The sequence below is a fragment of the Triturus cristatus genome, chromosome 6 (genome assembly GCF_964204655.1).
Source record: "Triturus cristatus chromosome 6, aTriCri1.1, whole genome shotgun sequence".
NCBI classification, from domain to species: Eukaryota; Metazoa; Chordata; class Amphibia; order Caudata; family Salamandridae; genus Triturus; species Triturus cristatus.
In genome coordinates, this window is record NC_140589.1 from 883,994,639 (window position 1) to 884,014,073 (window position 19,435).

At 45.7% G+C, this 19,435-nt stretch overlaps 13 non-coding genes across 13 annotated transcripts; 10 read left to right on the plus strand and 3 right to left on the minus strand.

Annotated features, from left to right (window-relative positions):
• The first annotated feature begins 516 nt into the window (after positions 1 to 516).
• On the plus strand, positions 517 to 623 carry LOC146819994 (U6 spliceosomal RNA). Its single transcript, XR_014963761.1, has one exon. It is a non-coding gene; the product is annotated as a U6 spliceosomal RNA (small nuclear RNA).
• A 999-nt stretch (positions 624 to 1,622) lies between these two features.
• TRNAR-ACG (transfer RNA arginine (anticodon ACG)) lies at positions 1,623 to 1,695 on the minus strand. Its single transcript has one exon. It is a non-coding gene; the product is annotated as a tRNA-Arg (tRNA).
• Positions 1,696 to 2,467: 772 nt separating this feature from the next.
• Positions 2,468 to 2,574, plus strand: LOC146819996 (U6 spliceosomal RNA). The gene has a single exon (XR_014963772.1). It is a non-coding gene; the product is annotated as a U6 spliceosomal RNA (small nuclear RNA).
• A 1,855-nt stretch (positions 2,575 to 4,429) lies between these two features.
• LOC146819997 (U6 spliceosomal RNA) lies at positions 4,430 to 4,536 on the plus strand. The gene has a single exon (XR_014963783.1). It is a non-coding gene; the product is annotated as a U6 spliceosomal RNA (small nuclear RNA).
• A 1,861-nt stretch (positions 4,537 to 6,397) lies between these two features.
• LOC146819998 (U6 spliceosomal RNA) lies at positions 6,398 to 6,504 on the plus strand. Its single transcript, XR_014965335.1, has one exon. It is a non-coding gene; the product is annotated as a U6 spliceosomal RNA (small nuclear RNA).
• Positions 6,505 to 8,379: 1,875 nt separating this feature from the next.
• LOC146819999 (U6 spliceosomal RNA) lies at positions 8,380 to 8,486 on the plus strand. Its single transcript, XR_014963794.1, has one exon. It is a non-coding gene; the product is annotated as a U6 spliceosomal RNA (small nuclear RNA).
• A 1,865-nt stretch (positions 8,487 to 10,351) lies between these two features.
• On the plus strand, positions 10,352 to 10,458 carry LOC146820000 (U6 spliceosomal RNA). Its single transcript, XR_014963805.1, has one exon. It is a non-coding gene; the product is annotated as a U6 spliceosomal RNA (small nuclear RNA).
• A 1,855-nt stretch (positions 10,459 to 12,313) lies between these two features.
• On the plus strand, positions 12,314 to 12,420 carry LOC146820001 (U6 spliceosomal RNA). Its single transcript, XR_014963817.1, has one exon. It is a non-coding gene; the product is annotated as a U6 spliceosomal RNA (small nuclear RNA).
• A 1,865-nt stretch (positions 12,421 to 14,285) lies between these two features.
• Positions 14,286 to 14,392, plus strand: LOC146820002 (U6 spliceosomal RNA). Its single transcript, XR_014963828.1, has one exon. It is a non-coding gene; the product is annotated as a U6 spliceosomal RNA (small nuclear RNA).
• A 1,008-nt stretch (positions 14,393 to 15,400) lies between these two features.
• On the minus strand, positions 15,401 to 15,473 carry TRNAC-ACA (transfer RNA cysteine (anticodon ACA)). The gene has a single exon. It is a non-coding gene; the product is annotated as a tRNA-Cys (tRNA).
• A 782-nt stretch (positions 15,474 to 16,255) lies between these two features.
• On the plus strand, positions 16,256 to 16,362 carry LOC146820004 (U6 spliceosomal RNA). Its single transcript, XR_014963839.1, has one exon. It is a non-coding gene; the product is annotated as a U6 spliceosomal RNA (small nuclear RNA).
• Positions 16,363 to 17,361: 999 nt separating this feature from the next.
• Positions 17,362 to 17,434, minus strand: TRNAR-ACG (transfer RNA arginine (anticodon ACG)). The gene has a single exon. It is a non-coding gene; the product is annotated as a tRNA-Arg (tRNA).
• A 772-nt stretch (positions 17,435 to 18,206) lies between these two features.
• On the plus strand, positions 18,207 to 18,313 carry LOC146820006 (U6 spliceosomal RNA). Its single transcript, XR_014963850.1, has one exon. It is a non-coding gene; the product is annotated as a U6 spliceosomal RNA (small nuclear RNA).
• Positions 18,314 to 19,435: the final 1,122 nt, after the last annotated feature.

The window sequence follows — 19,435 nt, forward strand, 5'->3', positions numbered from 1 at the left end:
CAGCCTCAGTTTCTTAAATAGTCTGCATTAACATCATCAGTTCCACGTCTGTGTGGAGCTGATCTTGAGGACTTCTTAATCAGCAGGCGGGTACAACAATAAAGTGTTTAATATTACAATACAGGCGAAAATTCAGACACCTTGTCATAGGCTCACCTTGTCCAGGGACCCAGGCATGCTGCCTTTCCACTCTCAGAGCCCTTCACCTAACCTACTGTGCAGCTGTTTCACCTCTAATATCACTGTTCCACAGGCAGCGTGATGTCACAATGTTCCTTGTCTGTAGCCTGAACCATGAGCCTTTGCAACCCTGGCATAATCTACATACTTCCAATTGGTGAAGTCTTGGACCACAAATGCAGTGAAGAATAATGGATTGTTACTCTTCATTCATTTTTGCCCATTGGCTCAGATTTGAATGCTTACAGGCCATCCGAGCATCTCTGCCAGGCCACCCTATGTCTAGAGACTGTAGATTTAGAGAGTTTATAAACATTGTAGGTTCATCAATGAAGTGTGCTCGCTTCGGCAGCACATATACTAAAATTGGAACGATACAGAGAAGATTAGCATGGCCCCTGCGCAAGGATGACACGCAAATTCGTGAAGCGTTCCATATTTTTACCAGCTTTCAGGAGAGAAATGTTCTATGTTTTCAAGACTAATTGAAATAATAAAGCAGGTTCCAGTGCTTTCCTCCTAATATGTATTTTTCAATTTTTCTCTCCTCAACATTTTTAATGTATTTACCTCGCAGTAAAGAAGGTGCACTCTATGTGTCCAGCTGCATTTAGCAAGGAAGCCTGCAGGACTTCTGGGACTTTTCTTTCTCTTCTTCAGCCTCCCTGTCATTATTCTTCACAACCCCCAAATCTATACTGCTGCCAGCGATGCGTTGCTTTGTGGGAAGCAAGACAAAGAGAAGGGGAGGGCCTATGCAAATGATGGCCTCAGGGCTGTCTGGGAGTCCCTTTTCAGCAGTACTGTTAAAATCCGCCTTGCAACCAGATTGGTCGGGTAAGCCGAAAAACACCAGGCATGATTGGGCACCAGGTCCTCTAGGCCCTTGGAGGACATATTGGGCCTGCATCCCTCAGTTTCTGAGGTCCAAGAAATGTTCACCCTCCACCCTAATAGAGAGGTCTTGGCCGATCGGGGCAGAAGGGAGCAGGGCAAGATGCTCATGATCCTGCTCTAATAATGAACTGCCTTCCTCCCTCCTTACCTGTGGTTATGCCTGGCTGCTTGGTTCCAGTTGTAGGCCTACATCCCACAGGCAATTTGCTTGTCTCTCTCACACATGTAAATGGGTCAGCACTCAAGTGCACACACCTGCCTGCACCCACAGATCCTCTCACACACACTTTTCTCAACAAGATTTTTTCCTAGTTTAGAGACTCAGAGACCCATGTTGAAATACAAAAGCAGCACACCACATGACGGCCTTCACATAGAATCCAGCAGCAAATGGGAAACTTTTAACTAGCCGTGGTCCTATTACTGCAGCCCTACCATGGAACGACTGCTGGATGAGTCGTGCTCGAGAATATTGAACCTACAACAAGTCTGAGGTAAATAAGAATTCCACAGGAATACCATAAAACAGGGACCTATGACCCTTTCGAGCCAGATAGGAATCGAACCTACAATCTTCTGATCCGTAGTCAGACGCGTTATCCATTGCGCCACTGGCCCCATGTAGGTACACCCATACTTTTGTCCTTAAGAGGACCAGAAATTGTGTGTGTGTGTGTGTGTTTTAAAACACCATTCCATCAACCTTTTTAGCCATGTTTACTGCTCACAACCAGAAGACACAAGTAAACCCACCTGAGGGACCTCCTGAAATTCTGTTCTGTCAGGTGTTCCTAACTTATACAAAGGACTTTAGGAGGAGGAAGGACCTAAAAGTCAGGCGAAATGGTCCTAGATCCAAGGAAATGTTTTAGATCAGCCTCAGTTTCTTAAATAGTCTGCATTAACATCATCAGTTCCACGTCTGTGTGGAGCTGATCTTGAGGACTTCTTAATCAGCAGGCGGGTACAACAATAAAGTGTTTAATATTACAATACAGGCGAAAATTCAGACACCTTGTCATAGGCTCACCTTGTCCAGGGACCCAGGCATGCTGCCTTTCCACTCTCAGAGCCCTTCACCTAACCTACTGTGCAGCTGTTTCACCTCTAATATCACTGTTCCACAGGCAGCGTGATGTCACAATGTTCCTTGTCTGTAGCCTGAACCATGAGCCTTTGCAACCCTGGCATAATCTACATACTTCCAATTGGTGAAGTCTTGGACCACAAATGCAGTGAAGAATAATGGATTGTTACTCTTCATTCATTTTTGCCCATTGGCTCAGATTTGAATGCTTACAGGCCATCCGAGCATCTCTGCCAGGCCACCCTATGTCTAGAGACTGTAGATTTAGAGAGTTTATAAACATTGTAGGTTCATCAATGAAGTGTGCTCGCTTCGGCAGCACATATACTAAAATTGGAACGATACAGAGAAGATTAGCATGGCCCCTGCGCAAGGATGACACGCAAATTCGTGAAGCGTTCCATATTTTTACCAGCTTTCAGGAGAGAAATGTTCTATGTTTTCAAGACTAATTGAAATAATAAAGCAGGTTCCAGTGCTTTCCTCCTAATATGTATTTTTCAATTTTTCTCTCCTCAACATTTTTAATGTATTTACCTCGCAGTAAAGAAGGTGCACTCTATGTGTCCAGCTGCATTTAGCAAGGAAGCCTGCAGGACTTCTGGGACTTTTCTTTCTCTTCTTCAGCCTCCCTGTCATTATTCTTCACAACCCCCAAATCTATACTGCTGCCAGCGATGCGTTGCTTTGTGGGAAGCAAGACAAAGAGAAGGGGAGGGCCTATGCAAATGATGGCCTCAGGGCTGTCTGGGAGTCCCTTTTCAGCAGTACTGTTAAAATCCGCCTTGCAACCAGATTGGTCGGGTAAGCTGAAAAACACCAGGCATGATTGGGCACCGGGTCCTCTAGGCCCTTGGAGGACATATTGGGCCTGCATCCCTCAGTTTCTGAGGTCCAAGAAATGTTCACCCTCCACCCTAATAGAGAGGTCTTGGCCGATCGTGGCCGATCGGGGCAGAAGGGAGCAGGGCAAGATGCTCATGATCCTGCTCTAATAATGAACTGCCTTCCTCTCTCCTTACCTGTGGTTATGCCTGGCTGCTTGGTTCCAGTTGTAGGCCTACATCCCACAGGCAATTTGCTTGTCTCTCTCACACATGTAAATGGGTCAGCACTCAAGTGCACACACCTGCCTGCACCCACGGATCCTCTCACACACACTTTTCTCAACAAGATTTTTTCCTAGTTTAGAGACTCAGAGACCCATGTTGAAATACAAAAGCAGCACACCACATGACGGCCTTCACATAGAATCCAGCAGCAAATGGGAAACTTTTAACTAGCCGTGGTCCTATTACTGCAGCCCTACCATGGAACGACTGCTGGATGAGTCGTGCTCGAGAATATTGAACCTACAACAAGTCTGAGGTAAATAAGAATTCCACAGGAATACCATAAACAGGGACCTATGACCCTTTCGAGCCAGATAGGAATCAAACCTACAATCGTCTGATCCGTAGTCAGACGCGTTATCCATTGCGCCACTGGCCCCATGTAGGTACACCCATACTTTTGTCCTTAAGAGGACCAGAAATTGTGTGTGTGTGTGTGTGTGTTTTAAAACACCATTCCATCAACCTTTTTAGCCATGTTTACTGCTCACAACCAGAAGACACAAGTAAACCCACCTGAGGGACCTCCTGAAATTCTGTTCTGTCAGGTGTTCCTAACTTATACAAAGGACTTTAGGAGGAGGAAGGACCTAAAAGTCAGGCGAAATGGTCCTAGATCCAAGGAAATGTTTTAGATCAGCCTCAGTTTCTTAAATAGTCTGCATTAACATCATCAGTTCCACGTCTGTGTGGAGCTGATCTTGAGGACTTCTTAATCAGCAGGCGGGTACAACAATAAAGTGTTTAATATTACAATACAGGCGAAAATTCAGACACCTTGTCATAGGCTCACCTTGTCCAGGGACCCAGGCATGCTGCCTTTCCACTCTCAGAGCCCTTCACCTAACCTACTGTGCAGCTGTTTCACCTCTAATATCACTGTTCCACAGGCAGCGTGATGTCACAATGTTCCTTGTCTGTAGCCTGAACCATGAGCCTTTGCAACCCTGGCATAATCTACATACTTCCAATTGGTGAAGTCTTGGACCACAAATGCAGTGAAGAATAATGGATTGTTACTCTTCATTCATTTTTGCCCATTGGCTCAGATTTGAATGCTTACAGGCCATCCGAGCATCTCTGCCAGGCCACCCTATGTCTAGAGACTGTAGATTTAGAGAGTTTATAAACATTGTAGGTTCATCAATGAAGTGTGCTCGCTTCGGCAGCACATATACTAAAATTGGAACGATACAGAGAAGATTAGCATGGCCCCTGCGCAAGGATGACACGCAAATTCGTGAAGCGTTCCATATTTTTACCAGCTTTCAGGAGAGAAATGTTCTATGTTTTCAAGACTAATTGAAATAATAAAGCAGGTTCCAGTGCTTTCCTCCTAATATGTATTTTTCAATTTTTCTCTCCTCAACATTTTTAATGTATTTACCTCGCAGTAAAGAAGGTGCACTCTATGTGTCCAGCTGCATTTAGCAAGGAAGCCTGCAGGACTTCTGGGACTTTTCTTTCTCTTCTTCAGCCTCCCTGTCATTATTCTTCACAACCCCCAAATCTATACTGCTGCCAGCGATGCGTTGCTTTGTGGGAAGCAAGACAAAGAGAAGGGGAGGGCCTATGCAAATGATGGCCTCAGGGCTGTCTGGGAGTCCCTTTTCAGCAGTACTGTTAAAATCCGCCTTGCAACCAGATTGGTCGGGTAAGCTGAAAAACACCAGGCATGATTGGGCACCGGGTCCTCTAGGCCCTTGGAGGACATATTGGGCCTGCATCCCTCAGTTTCTGAGGTCCAAGAAATGTTCACCCTCCACCCTAATAGAGAGGTCTTGGCCGATCGTGGCCGATCGGGGCAGAAGGGAGCAGGGCAAGATGCTCATGATCCTGCTCTAATAATGAACTGCCTTCCTCTCTCCTTACCTGTGGTTATGCCTGGCTGCTTGGTTCCAGTTGTAGGCCTACATCCCACAGGCAATTTGCTTGTCTCTCTCACACATGTAAATGGGTCAGCACTCAAGTGCACACACCTGCCTGCACCCACAGATCCTCTCACACACACTTTTCTCAACAAGATTTTTTCCTAGTTTAGAGACTCAGAGACCCATGTTGAAATACAAAAGCAGCACACCACATGACGGCCTTCACATAGAATCCAGCAGCAAATGAGAAACTTTTAACTAGCCGTGGTCCTATTACTGCAGCCCTACCATGGAACGACTGCTGGATGAGTCGTGCTCGAGAATATTGAACCTACAACAAGTCTGAGGTAAATAAGAATTCCACAGGAATACCATAAACAGGGACCTATGACCCTTTCGAGCCAGATAGGAATCAAACCTACAATCGTCTGATCCGTAGTCAGACGCGTTATCCATTGCGCCACTGGCCCCATGTAGGTACACCCATACTTTTGTCCTTAAGAGGACCAGAAATTGTGTGTGTGTGTGTGTGTGTGTGTGTTTTAAAACACCATTCCATCAACCTTTTTAGCCATGTTTACTGCTCACAACCAGAAGACACAAGTAAACCCACCTGAGGGACCTCCTGAAATTCTGTTCTGTCAGGTGTTCCTAACTTATACAAAGGACTTTAGGAGGAGGAAGGACCTAAAAGTCAGGCGAAATGGTCCTAGATCCAAGGAAATGTTTTAGATCAGCCTCAGTTTCTTAAATAGTCTGCATTAACATCATCAGTTCCACGTCTGTGTGGAGCTGATCTTGAGGACTTCTTAATCAGCAGGCGGGTACAACAATAAAGTGTTTAATATTACAATACAGGCGAAAATTCAGACACCTTGTCATAGGCTCACCTTGTCCAGGGACCCAGGCATGCTGCCTTTCCACTCTCAGAGCCCTTCACCTAACCTACTGTGCAGCTGTTTCACCTCTAATATCACTGTTCCACAGGCAGCGTGATGTCACAATGTTCCTTGTCTGTAGCCTGAACCATGAGCCTTTGCAACCCTGGCATAATCTACATACTTCCAATTGGTGAAGTCTTGGACCACAAATGCAGTGAAGAATAATGGATTGTTACTCTTCATTCATTTTTGCCCATTGGCTCAGATTTGAATGCTTACAGGCCATCCGAGCATCTCTGCCAGGCCACCCTATGTCTAGAGACTGTAGATTTAGAGAGTTTATAAACATTGTAGGTTCATCACTGAAGTGTGCTCGCTTCGGCAGCACATATACTAAAATTGGAACGATACAGAGAAGATTAGCATGGCCCCTGCGCAAGGATGACACGCAAATTCGTGAAGCGTACCATATTTTTACCAGCTTTCAGGAGAGAAATGTTCTATGTTTTCAAGACTAATTGAAATAATAAAGCAGGTTCCAGTGCTTTCCTCCTAATATGTATTTTTCAATTTTTCTCTCCTCAACATTTTTAATGTATTTACCTCGCAGTAAAGAAGGTGCACTCTATGTGTCCAGCTGCATTTAGCAAGGAAGCCTGCAGGACTTCTGGGACTTTTCTTTCTCTTCTTCAGCCTCCCTGTCATTATTCTTCACAACCCCCAAATCTATACTGCTGCCAGCGATGCGTTGCTTTGTGGGAAGCAAGACAAAGAGAAGGGGAGGGCCTATGCAAATGATGGCCTCAGGGCTGTCTGGGAGTCCCTTTTCAGCAGTACTGTTAAAATCCGCCTTGCAACCAGATTGGTCGGGTAAGCTGAAAAACACCAGGCATGATTGGGCACCGGGTCCTCTAGGCCCTTGGAGGACATATTGGGCCTGCATCCCTCAGTTTCTGAGGTCCAAGAAATGTTCACCCTCCACCCTAATAGAGAGGTCTTGGCCGATCGTGGCCGATCGGGGCAGAAGGGAGCAGGGCAAGATGCTCATGATCCTGCTCTAATAATGAACTGCCTTCCTCTCTCCTTACCTGTGGTTATGCCTGGCTGCTTGGTTCCAGTTGTAGGCCTACATCCCACAGGCAATTTGCTTGTCTCTCTCACACATGTAAATGGGTCAGCACTCAAGTGCACACACCTGCCTGCACCCACAGATCCTCTCACACACACTTTTCTCAACAAGATTTTTTCCTAGTTTAGAGACTCAGAGACCCATGTTGAAATACAAAAGCAGCACACCACATGACGGCCTTCACATAGAATCCAGCAGCAAATGAGAAACTTTTAACTAGCCGTGGTCCTATTACTGCAGCCCTACCATGGAACGACTGCTGGATGAGTCGTGCTCGAGAATATTGAACCTACAACAAGTCTGAGGTAAATAAGAATTCCACAGGAATACCATAAACAGGGACCTATGACCCTTTCGAGCCAGATAGGAATCAAACCTACAATCGTCTGATCCGTAGTCAGACGCGTTATCCATTGCGCCACTGGCCCCATGTAGGTACACCCATACTTTTGTCCTTAAGAGGACCAGAAATTGTGTGTGTGTGTGTGTGTGTGTGTGTGTGTGTGTGTGTGTTTTAAAACACCATTCCATCAACCTTTTTAGCCATGTTTACTGCTCACAACCAGAAGACACAAGTAAACCCACCTGAGGGACCTCCTGAAATTCTGTTCTGTCAGGTGTTCCTAACTTATACAAAGGACTTTAGGAGGAGGAAGGACCTAAAAGTCAGGCGAAATGGTCCTAGATCCAAGGAAATGTTTTAGATCAGCCTCAGTTTCTTAAATAGTCTGCATTAACATCATCAGTTCCACGTCTGTGTGGAGCTGATCTTGAGGACTTCTTAATCAGCAGGCGGGTACAACAATAAAGTGTTTAATATTACAATACAGGCGAAAATTCAGACACCTTGTCATAGGCTCACCTTGTCCAGGGACCCAGGCATGCTGCCTTTCCACTCTCAGAGCCCTTCACCTAACCTACTGTGCAGCTGTTTCACCTCTAATATCACTGTTCCACAGGCAGCGTGATGTCACAATGTTCCTTGTCTGTAGCCTGAACCATGAGCCTTTGCAACCCTGGCATAATCTACATACTTCCAATTGGTGAAGTCTTGGACCACAAATGCAGTGAAGAATAATGGATTGTTACTCTTCATTCATTTTTGCCCATTGGCTCAGATTTGAATGCTTACAGGCCATCCGAGCATCTCTGCCAGGCCACCCTATGTCTAGAGACTGTAGATTTAGAGAGTTTATAAACATTGTAGGTTCATCAATGAAGTGTGCTCGCTTCGGCAGCACATATACTAAAATTGGAACGATACAGAGAAGATTAGCATGGCCCCTGCGCAAGGATGACACGCAAATTCGTGAAGCGTTCCATATTTTTACCAGCTTTCAGGAGAGAAATGTTCTATGTTTTCAAGACTAATTAAAATAATAAAGCAGGTTCCAGTGCTTTCCTCCTAATATGTATTTTTCAATTTTTCTCTCCTCAACATTTTTAATATATTTACCTCGCAGTAAAGAAGGTGCACTCTATGTGTCCAGCTGCATTTAGCAAGGAAGCCTGCAGGACTTCTGGGACTTTTCTTTCTCTTCTTCAGCCTCCCTGTCATTATTCTTCACAACCCCCAAATCTATACTGCTGCCAGCGATGCGTTGCTTTGTGGGAAGCAAGACAAAGAGAAGGGGAGGGCCTATGCAAATGATGGCCTCAGGGCTGTCTGGGAGTCCCTTTTCAGCAGTACTGTTAAAATCCGCCTTGCAACCAGATTGGTCGGGTAAGCTGAAAAACACCAGGCATGATTGGGCACCGGGTCCTCTAGGCCCTTGGAGGACATATTGGGCCTGCATCCCTCAGTTTCTGAGGTCCAAGAAATGTTCACCCTCCACCCTAATAGAGAGGTCTTGGCCGATCGTGGCCGATCGGGGCAGAAGGGAGCAGGGCAAGATGCTCATGATCCTGCTCTAATAATGAACTGCCTTCCTCTCTCCTTACCTGTGGTTATGCCTGGCTGCTTGGTTCCAGTTGTAGGCCTACATCCCACAGGCAATTTGCTTGTCTCTCTCACACATGTAAATGGGTCAGCACTCAAGTGCACACACCTGCCTGCACCCACAGATCCTCTCACACACACTTTTCTCAACAAGATTTTTTCCTAGTTTAGAGACTCAGAGACCCATGTTGAAATACAAAAGCAGCACACCACATGACGGCCTTCACATAGAATCCAGCAGCAAATGAGAAACTTTTAACTAGCCGTGGTCCTATTACTGCAGCCCTACCATGGAACGACTGCTGGATGAGTCGTGCTCGAGAATATTGAACCTACAACAAGTCTGAGGTAAATAAGAATTCCACAGGAATACCATAAACAGGGACCTATGACCCTTTCGAGCCAGATAGGAATCAAACCTACAATCGTCTGATCCGTAGTCAGACGCGTTATCCATTGCGCCACTGGCCCCATGTAGGTACACCCATACTTTTGTCCTTAAGAGGACCAGAAATTGTGTGTGTGTGTGTGTGTGTGTGTGTGTGTTTTAAAACACCATTCCATCAACCTTTTTAGCCATGTTTACTGCTCACAACCAGAAGACACAAGTAAACCCACCTGAGGGACCTCCTGAAATTCTGTTCTGTCAGGTGTTCCTAACTTATACAAAGGACTTTAGGAGGAGGAAGGACCTAAAAGTCAGGCGAAATGGTCCTAGATCCAAGGAAATGTTTTAGATCAGCCTCAGTTTCTTAAATAGTCTGCATTAACATCATCAGTTCCACGTCTGTGTGGAGCTGATCTTGAGGACTTCTTAATCAGCAGGCGGGTACAACAATAAAGTGTTTAATATTACAATACAGGCGAAAATTCAGACACCTTGTCATAGGCTCACCTTGTCCAGGGACCCAGGCATGCTGCCTTTCCACTCTCAGAGCCCTTCACCTAACCTACTGTGCAGCTGTTTCACCTCTAATATCACTGTTCCACAGGCAGCGTGATGTCACAATGTTCCTTGTCTGTAGCCTGAACCATGAGCCTTTGCAACCCTGGCATAATCTACATACTTCCAATTGGTGAAGTCTTGGACCACAAATGCAGTGAAGAATAATGGATTGTTACTCTTCATTCATTTTTGCCCATTGGCTCAGATTTGAATGCTTACAGGCCATCCGAGCATCTCTGCCAGGCCACCCTATGTCTAGAGACTGTAGATTTAGAGAGTTTATAAACATTGTAGGTTCATCAATGAAGTGTGCTCGCTTCGGCAGCACATATACTAAAATTGGAACGATACAGAGAAGATTAGCATGGCCCCTGCGCAAGGATGACACGCAAATTCGTGAAGCGTTCCATATTTTTACCAGCTTTCAGGAGAGAAATGTTCTATGTTTTCAAGACTAATTGAAATAATAAAGCAGGTTCCAGTGCTTTCCTCCTAATATGTATTTTTCAATTTTTCTCTCCTCAACATTTTTAATGTATTTACCTCGCAGTAAAGAAGGTGCACTCTATGTGTCCAGCTGCATTTAGCAAGGAAGCCTGCAGGACTTCTGGGACTTTTCTTTCTCTTCTTCAGCCTCCCTGTCATTATTCTTCACAACCCCCAAATCTATACTGCTGCCAGCGATGCGTTGCTTTGTGGGAAGCAAGACAAAGAGAAGGGGAGGGCCTATGCAAATGATGGCCTCAGGGCTGTCTGGGAGTCCCTTTTCAGCAGTACTGTTAAAATCCGCCTTGCAACCAGATTGGTCGGGTAAGCTGAAAAACACCAGGCATGATTGGGCACCGGGTCCTCTAGGCCCTTGGAGGACATATTGGGCCTGCATCCCTCAGTTTCTGAGGTCCAAGAAATGTTCACCCTCCACCCTAATAGAGAGGTCTTGGCCGATCGTGGCCGATCGGGGCAGAAGGGAGCAGGGCAAGATGCTCATGATCCTGCTCTAATAATGAACTGCCTTCCTCTCTCCTTACCTGTGGTTATGCCTGGCTGCTTGGTTCCAGTTGTAGGCCTACATCCCACAGGCAATTTGCTTGTCTCTCTCACACATGTAAATGGGTCAGCACTCAAGTGCACACACCTGCCTGCACCCACGGATCCTCTCACACACACTTTTCTCAACAAGATTTTTTCCTAGTTTAGAGACTCAGAGACCCATGTTGAAATACAAAAGCAGCACACCACATGACGGCCTTCACATAGAATCCAGCAGCAAATGGGAAACTTTTAACTAGCCGTGGTCCTATTACTGCAGCCCTACCATGGAACGACTGCTGGATGAGTCGTGCTCGAGAATATTGAACCTACAACAAGTCTGAGGTAAATAAGAATTCCACAGGAATACCATAAACAGGGACCTATGACCCTTTCGAGCCAGATAGGAATCAAACCTACAATCGTCTGATCCGTAGTCAGACGCGTTATCCATTGCGCCACTGGCCCCATGTAGGTACACCCATACTTTTGTCCTTAAGAGGACCAGAAATTGTGTGTGTGTGTGTGTGTGTTTTAAAACACCATTCCATCAACCTTTTTAGCCATGTTTACTGCTCACAACCAGAAGACACAAGTAAACCCACCTGAGGGACCTCCTGAAATTCTGTTCTGTCAGGTGTTCCTAACTTATACAAAGGACTTTAGGAGGAGGAAGGACCTAAAAGTCAGGCGAAATGGTCCTAGATCCAAGGAAATGTTTTAGATCAGCCTCAGTTTCTTAAATAGTCTGCATTAACATCATCAGTTCCACGTCTGTGTGGAGCTGATCTTGAGGACTTCTTAATCAGCAGGCGGGTACAACAATAAAGTGTTTAATATTACAATACAGGCGAAAATTCAGACACCTTGTCATAGGCTCACCTTGTCCAGGGACCCAGGCATGCTGCCTTTCCACTCTCAGAGCCCTTCACCTAACCTACTGTGCAGCTGTTTCACCTCTAATATCACTGTTCCACAGGCAGCGTGATGTCACAATGTTCCTTGTCTGTAGCCTGAACCATGAGCCTTTGCAACCCTGGCATAATCTACATACTTCCAATTGGTGAAGTCTTGGACCACAAATGCAGTGAAGAATAATGGATTGTTACTCTTCATTCATTTTTGCCCATTGGCTCAGATTTGAATGCTTACAGGCCATCCGAGCATCTCTGCCAGGCCACCCTATGTCTAGAGACTGTAGATTTAGAGAGTTTATAAACATTGTAGGTTCATCAATGAAGTGTGCTCGCTTCGGCAGCACATATACTAAAATTGGAACGATACAGAGAAGATTAGCATGGCCCCTGCGCAAGGATGACACGCAAATTCGTGAAGCGTTCCATATTTTTACCAGCTTTCAGGAGAGAAATGTTCTATGTTTTCAAGACTAATTGAAATAATAAAGCAGGTTCCAGTGCTTTCCTCCTAATATGTATTTTTCAATTTTTCTCTCCTCAACATTTTTAATGTATTTACCTCGCAGTAAAGAAGGTGCACTCTATGTGTCCAGCTGCATTTAGCAAGGAAGCCTGCAGGACTTCTGGGACTTTTCTTTCTCTTCTTCAGCCTCCCTGTCATTATTCTTCACAACCCCCAAATCTATACTGCTGCCAGCGATGCGTTGCTTTGTGGGAAGCAAGACAAAGAGAAGGGGAGGGCCTATGCAAATGATGGCCTCAGGGCTGTCTGGGAGTCCCTTTTCAGCAGTACTGTTAAAATCCGCCTTGCAACCAGATTGGTCGGGTAAGCTGAAAAACACCAGGCATGATTGGGCACCGGGTCCTCTAGGCCCTTGGAGGACATATTGGGCCTGCATCCCTCAGTTTCTGAGGTCCAAGAAATGTTCACCCTCCACCCTAATAGAGAGGTCTTGGCCGATCGTGGCCGATCGGGGCAGAAGGGAGCAGGGCAAGATGCTCATGATCCTGCTCTAATAATGAACTGCCTTCCTCTCTCCTTACCTGTGGTTATGCCTGGCTGCTTGGTTCCAGTTGTAGGCCTACATCCCACAGGCAATTTGCTTGTCTCTCTCACACATGTAAATGGGTCAGCACTCAAGTGCACACACCTGCCTGCACCCACAGATCCTCTCACACACACTTTTCTCAACAAGATTTTTTCCTAGTTTAGAGACTCAGAGACCCATGTTGAAATACAAAAGCAGCACACCACATGACGGCCTTCACATAGAATCCAGCAGCAAATGAGAAACTTTTAACTAGCCGTGGTCCTATTACTGCAGCCCTACCATGGAACGACTGCTGGATGAGTCGTGCTCGAGAATATTGAACCTACAACAAGTCTGAGGTAAATAAGAATTCCACAGGAATACCATAAACAGGGACCTATGACCCTTTCGAGCCAGATAGGAATCAAACCTACAATCGTCTGATCCGTAGTCAGACGCGTTATCCATTGCGCCACTGGCCCCATGTAGGTACACCCATACTTTTGTCCTTAAGAGGACCAGAAATTGTGTGTGTGTGTGTGTGTGTGTGTGTGTGTTTTAAAACACCATTCCATCAACCTTTTTAGCCATGTTTACTGCTCACAACCAGAAGACACAAGTAAACCCACCTGAGGGACCTCCTGAAATTCTGTTCTGTCAGGTGTTCCTAACTTATACAAAGGACTTTAGGAGGAGGAAGGACCTAAAAGTCAGGCGAAATGGTCCTAGATCCAAGGAAATGTTTTAGATCAGCCTCAGTTTCTTAAATAGTCTGCATTAACATCATCAGTTCCACGTCTGTGTGGAGCTGATCTTGAGGACTTCTTAATCAGCAGGCGGGTACAACAATAAAGTGTTTAATATTACAATACAGGCGAAAATTCAGACACCTTGTCATAGGCTCACCTTGTCCAGGGACCCAGGCATGCTGCCTTTCCACTCTCAGAGCCCTTCACCTAACCTACTGTGCAGCTGTTTCACCTCTAATATCACTGTTCCACAGGCAGCGTGATGTCACAATGTTCCTTGTCTGTAGCCTGAACCATGAGCCTTTGCAACCCTGGCATAATCTACATACTTCCAATTGGTGAAGTCTTGGACCACAAATGCAGTGAAGAATAATGGATTGTTACTCTTCATTCATTTTTGCCCATTGGCTCAGATTTGAATGCTTACAGGCCATCCGAGCATCTCTGCCAGGCCACCCTATGTCTAGAGACTGTAGATTTAGAGAGTTTATAAACATTGTAGGTTCATCAATGAAGTGTGCTCGCTTCGGCAGCACATATACTAAAATTGGAACGATACAGAGAAGATTAGCATGGCCCCTGCGCAAGGATGACACGCAAATTCGTGAAGCGTTCCATATTTTTACCAGCTTTCAGGAGAGAAATGTTCTATGTTTTCAAGACTAATTAAAATAATAAAGCAGGTTCCAGTGCTTTCCTCCTAATATGTATTTTTCAATTTTTCTCTCCTCAACATTTTTAATATATTTACCTCGCAGTAAAGAAGGTGCACTCTATGTGTCCAGCTGCATTTAGCAAGGAAGCCTGCAGGACTTCTGGGACTTTTCTTTCTCTTCTTCAGCCTCCCTGTCATTATTCTTCACAACCCCCAAATCTATACTGCTGCCAGCGATGCGTTGCTTTGTGGGAAGCAAGACAAAGAGAAGGGGAGGGCCTATGCAAATGATGGCCTCAGGGCTGTCTGGGAGTCCCTTTTCAGCAGTACTGTTAAAATCCGCCTTGCAACCAGATTGGTCGGGTAAGCTGAAAAACACCAGGCATGATTGGGCACCGGGTCCTCTAGGCCCTTGGAGGACATATTGGGCCTGCATCCCTCAGTTTCTGAGGTCCAAGAAATGTTCACCCTCCACCCTAATAGAGAGGTCTTGGCCGATCGTGGCCGATCGGGGCAGAAGGGAGCAGGGCAAGATGCTCATGATCCTGCTCTAATAATGAACTGCCTTCCTCTCTCCTTACCTGTGGTTATGCCTGGCTGCTTGGTTCCAGTTGTAGGCCTACATCCCACAGGCAATTTGCTTGTCTCTCTCACACATGTAAATGGGTCAGCACTCAAGTGCACACACCTGCCTGCACCCACAGATCCTCTCACACACACTTTTCTCAACAAGATTTTTTCCTAGTTTAGAGACTCAGAGACCCATGTTGAAATACAAAAGCAGCACACCACATGACGGCCTTCACATAGAATCCAGCAGCAAATGGGAAACTTTTAACTAGCCGTGGTCCTATTACTGCAGCCCTACCATGGAACGACTGCTGGATGAGTCGTGCTCGAGAATATTGAACCTACAACAAGTCTGAGGTAAATAAGAATTCCACAGGAATACCATAAACAGGGACCTATGACCCTTTCGAGCCAGATAGGAATCAAACCTACAATCGTCTGATCTGTAGTCAGACGCGTTATCCATTGCGCCACTGGCCCCATGTAGGTACACCCATACTTTTGTCCTTAAGAGGACCAGAAATTGTGTGTGTGTGTGTGTGTGTGTGTGTGTTTTAAAACACCATTCCATCAACCTTTTTAGCCATGTTTACTGCTCACAACCAGAAGACACAAGTAAACCCACCTGAGGGACCTCCTGAAATTCTGTTCTGTCAGGTGTTCCTAACTTATACAAAGGACTTTAGGAGGAGGAAGGACCTAAAAGTCAGGCGAAATGGTCCTAGATCCAAGGAAATGTTTTAGATCAGCCTCAGTTTCTTAAATAGTCTGCATTAACATCATCAGTTCCACGTCTGTGTGGAGCTGATCTTGAGGACTTCTTAATCAGCAGGCGGGTACAACAATAAAGTGTTTAATATTACAATACAGGCGAAAATTCAGACACCTTGTCATAGGCTCACCTTGTCCAGGGACCCAGGCATGCTGCCTTTCCACTCTCAGAGCCCTTCACCTAACCTACTGTGCAGCTGTTTCACCTCTAATATCACTGTTCCACAGGCAGCGTGATGTCACAATGTTCCTTGTCTGTAGCCTGAACCATGAGCCTTTGCAACCCTGGCATAATCTACATACTTCCAATTGGTGAAGTCTTGGACCACAAATGCAGTGAAGAATAATGGATTGTTACTCTTCATTCATTTTTGCCCATTGGCTCAGATTTGAATGCTTACAGGCCATCCGAGCATCTCTGCCAGGCCACCCTATGTCTAGAGACTGTAGATTTAGAGAGTTTATAAACATTGTAGGTTCATCAATGAAGTGTGCTCGCTTCGGCAGCACATATACTAAAATTGGAACGATACAGAGAAGATTAGCATGGCCCCTGCGCAAGGATGACACGCAAATTCGTGAAGCGTTCCATATTTTTACCAGCTTTCAGGAGAGAAATGTTCTATGTTTTCAAGACTAATTGAAATAATAAAGCAGGTTCCAGTGCTTTCCTCCTAATATGTATTTTTCAATTTTTCTCTCCTCAACATTTTTAATGTATTTACCTCGCAGTAAAGAAGGTGCACTCTATGTGTCCAGCTGCATTTAGCAAGGAAGCCTGCAGGACTTCTGGGACTTTTCTTTCTCTTCTTCAGCCTCCCTGTCATTATTCTTCACAACCCCCAAATCTATACTGCTGCCAGCGATGCGTTGCTTTGTGGGAAGCAAGACAAAGAGAAGGGGAGGGCCTATGCAAATGATGGCCTCAGGGCTGTCTGGGAGTCCCTTTTCAGCAGTACTGTTAAAATCCGCCTTGCAACCAGATTGGTCGGGTAAGCCGAAAAACACCAGGCATGATTGGGCACCAGGTCCTCTAGGCCCTTGGAGGACATATTGGGCCTGCATCCCTCAGTTTCTGAGGTCCAAGAAATGTTCACCCTCCACCCTAATAGAGAGGTCTTGGCCGATCGGGGCAGAAGGGAGCAGGGCAAGATGCTCATGATCCTGCTCTAATAATGAACTGCCTTCCTCCCTCCTTACCTGTGGTTATGCCTGGCTGCTTGGTTCCAGTTGTAGGCCTACATCCCACAGGCAATTTGCTTGTCTCTCTCACACATGTAAATGGGTCAGCACTCAAGTGCACACACCTGCCTGCACCCACAGATCCTCTCACACACACTTTTCTCAACAAGATTTTTTCCTAGTTTAGAGACTCAGAGACCCATGTTGAAATACAAAAGCAGCACACCACATGACGGCCTTCACATAGAATCCAGCAGCAAATGGGAAACTTTTAACTAGCCGTGGTCCTATTACTGCAGCCCTACCATGGAACGACTGCTGGATGAGTCGTGCTCGAGAATATTGAACCTACAACAAGTCTGAGGTAAATAAGAATTCCACAGGAATACCATAAAACAGGGACCTATGACCCTTTCGAGCCAGATAGGAATCGAACCTACAATCTTCTGATCCGTAGTCAGACGCGTTATCCATTGCGCCACTGGCCCCATGTAGGTACACCCATACTTTTGTCCTTAAGAGGACCAGAAATTGTGTGTGTGTGTGTGTGTTTTAAAACACCATTCCATCAACCTTTTTAGCCATGTTTACTGCTCACAACCAGAAGACACAAGTAAACCCACCTGAGGGACCTCCTGAAATTCTGTTCTGTCAGGTGTTCCTAACTTATACAAAGGACTTTAGGAGGAGGAAGGACCTAAAAGTCAGGCGAAATGGTCCTAGATCCAAGGAAATGTTTTAGATCAGCCTCAGTTTCTTAAATAGTCTGCATTAACATCATCAGTTCCACGTCTGTGTGGAGCTGATCTTGAGGACTTCTTAATCAGCAGGCGGGTACAACAATAAAGTGTTTAATATTACAATACAGGCGAAAATTCAGACACCTTGTCATAGGCTCACCTTGTCCAGGGACCCAGGCATGCTGCCTTTCCACTCTCAGAGCCCTTCACCTAACCTACTGTGCAGCTGTTTCACCTCTAATATCACTGTTCCACAGGCAGCGTGATGTCACAATGTTCCTTGTCTGTAGCCTGAACCATGAGCCTTTGCAACCCTGGCATAATCTACATACTTCCAATTGGTGAAGTCTTGGACCACAAATGCAGTGAAGAATAATGGATTGTTACTCTTCATTCATTTTTGCCCATTGGCTCAGATTTGAATGCTTACAGGCCATCCGAGCATCTCTGCCAGGCCACCCTATGTCTAGAGACTGTAGATTTAGAGAGTTTATAAACATTGTAGGTTCATCAATGAAGTGTGCTCGCTTCGGCAGCACATATACTAAAATTGGAACGATACAGAGAAGATTAGCATGGCCCCTGCGCAAGGATGACACGCAAATTCGTGAAGCGTTCCATATTTTTACCAGCTTTCAGGAGAGAAATGTTCTATGTTTTCAAGACTAATTGAAATAATAAAGCAGGTTCCAGTGCTTTCCTCCTAATATGTATTTTTCAATTTTTCTCTCCTCAACATTTTTAATGTATTTACCTCGCAGTAAAGAAGGTGCACTCTATGTGTCCAGCTGCATTTAGCAAGGAAGCCTGCAGGACTTCTGGGACTTTTCTTTCTCTTCTTCAGCCTCCCTGTCATTATTCTTCACAACCCCCAAATCTATACTGCTGCCAGCGATGCGTTGCTTTGTGGGAAGCAAGACAAAGAGAAGGGGAGGGCCTATGCAAATGATGGCCTCAGGGCTGTCTGGGAGTCCCTTTTCAGCAGTACTGTTAAAATCCGCCTTGCAACCAGATTGGTCGGGTAAGCTGAAAAACACCAGGCATGATTGGGCACCGGGTCCTCTAGGCCCTTGGAGGACATATTGGGCCTGCATCCCTCAGTTTCTGAGGTCCAAGAAATGTTCACCCTCCACCCTAATAGAGAGGTCTTGGCCGATCGTGGCCGATCGGGGCAGAAGGGAGCAGGGCAAGATGCTCATGATCCTGCTCTAATAATGAACTGCCTTCCTCTCTCCTTACCTGTGGTTATGCCTGGCTGCTTGGTTCCAGTTGTAGGCCTACATCCCACAGGCAATTTGCTTGTCTCTCTCACACATGTAAATGGGTCAGCACTCAAGTGCACACACCTGCCTGCACCCACGGATCCTCTCACACACACTTTTCTCAACAAGATTTTTTCCTAGTTTAGAGACTCAGAGACCCATGTTGAAATACAAAAGCAGCACACCACATGACGGCCTTCACATAGAATCCAGCAGCAAATGGGAAACTTTTAACTAGCCGTGGTCCTATTACTGCAGCCCTACCATGGAACGACTGCTGGATGAGTCGTGCTCGAGAATATTGAACCTACAACAAGTCTGAGGTAAATAAGAATTCCACAGGAATACCATAAACAGGGACCTATGACCCTTTCGAGCCAGATAGGAATCAAACCTACAATCGTCTGATCCGTAGTCAGACGCGTTATCCATTGCGCCACTGGCCCCATGTAGGTACACCCATACTTTTGTCCTTAAGAGGACCAGA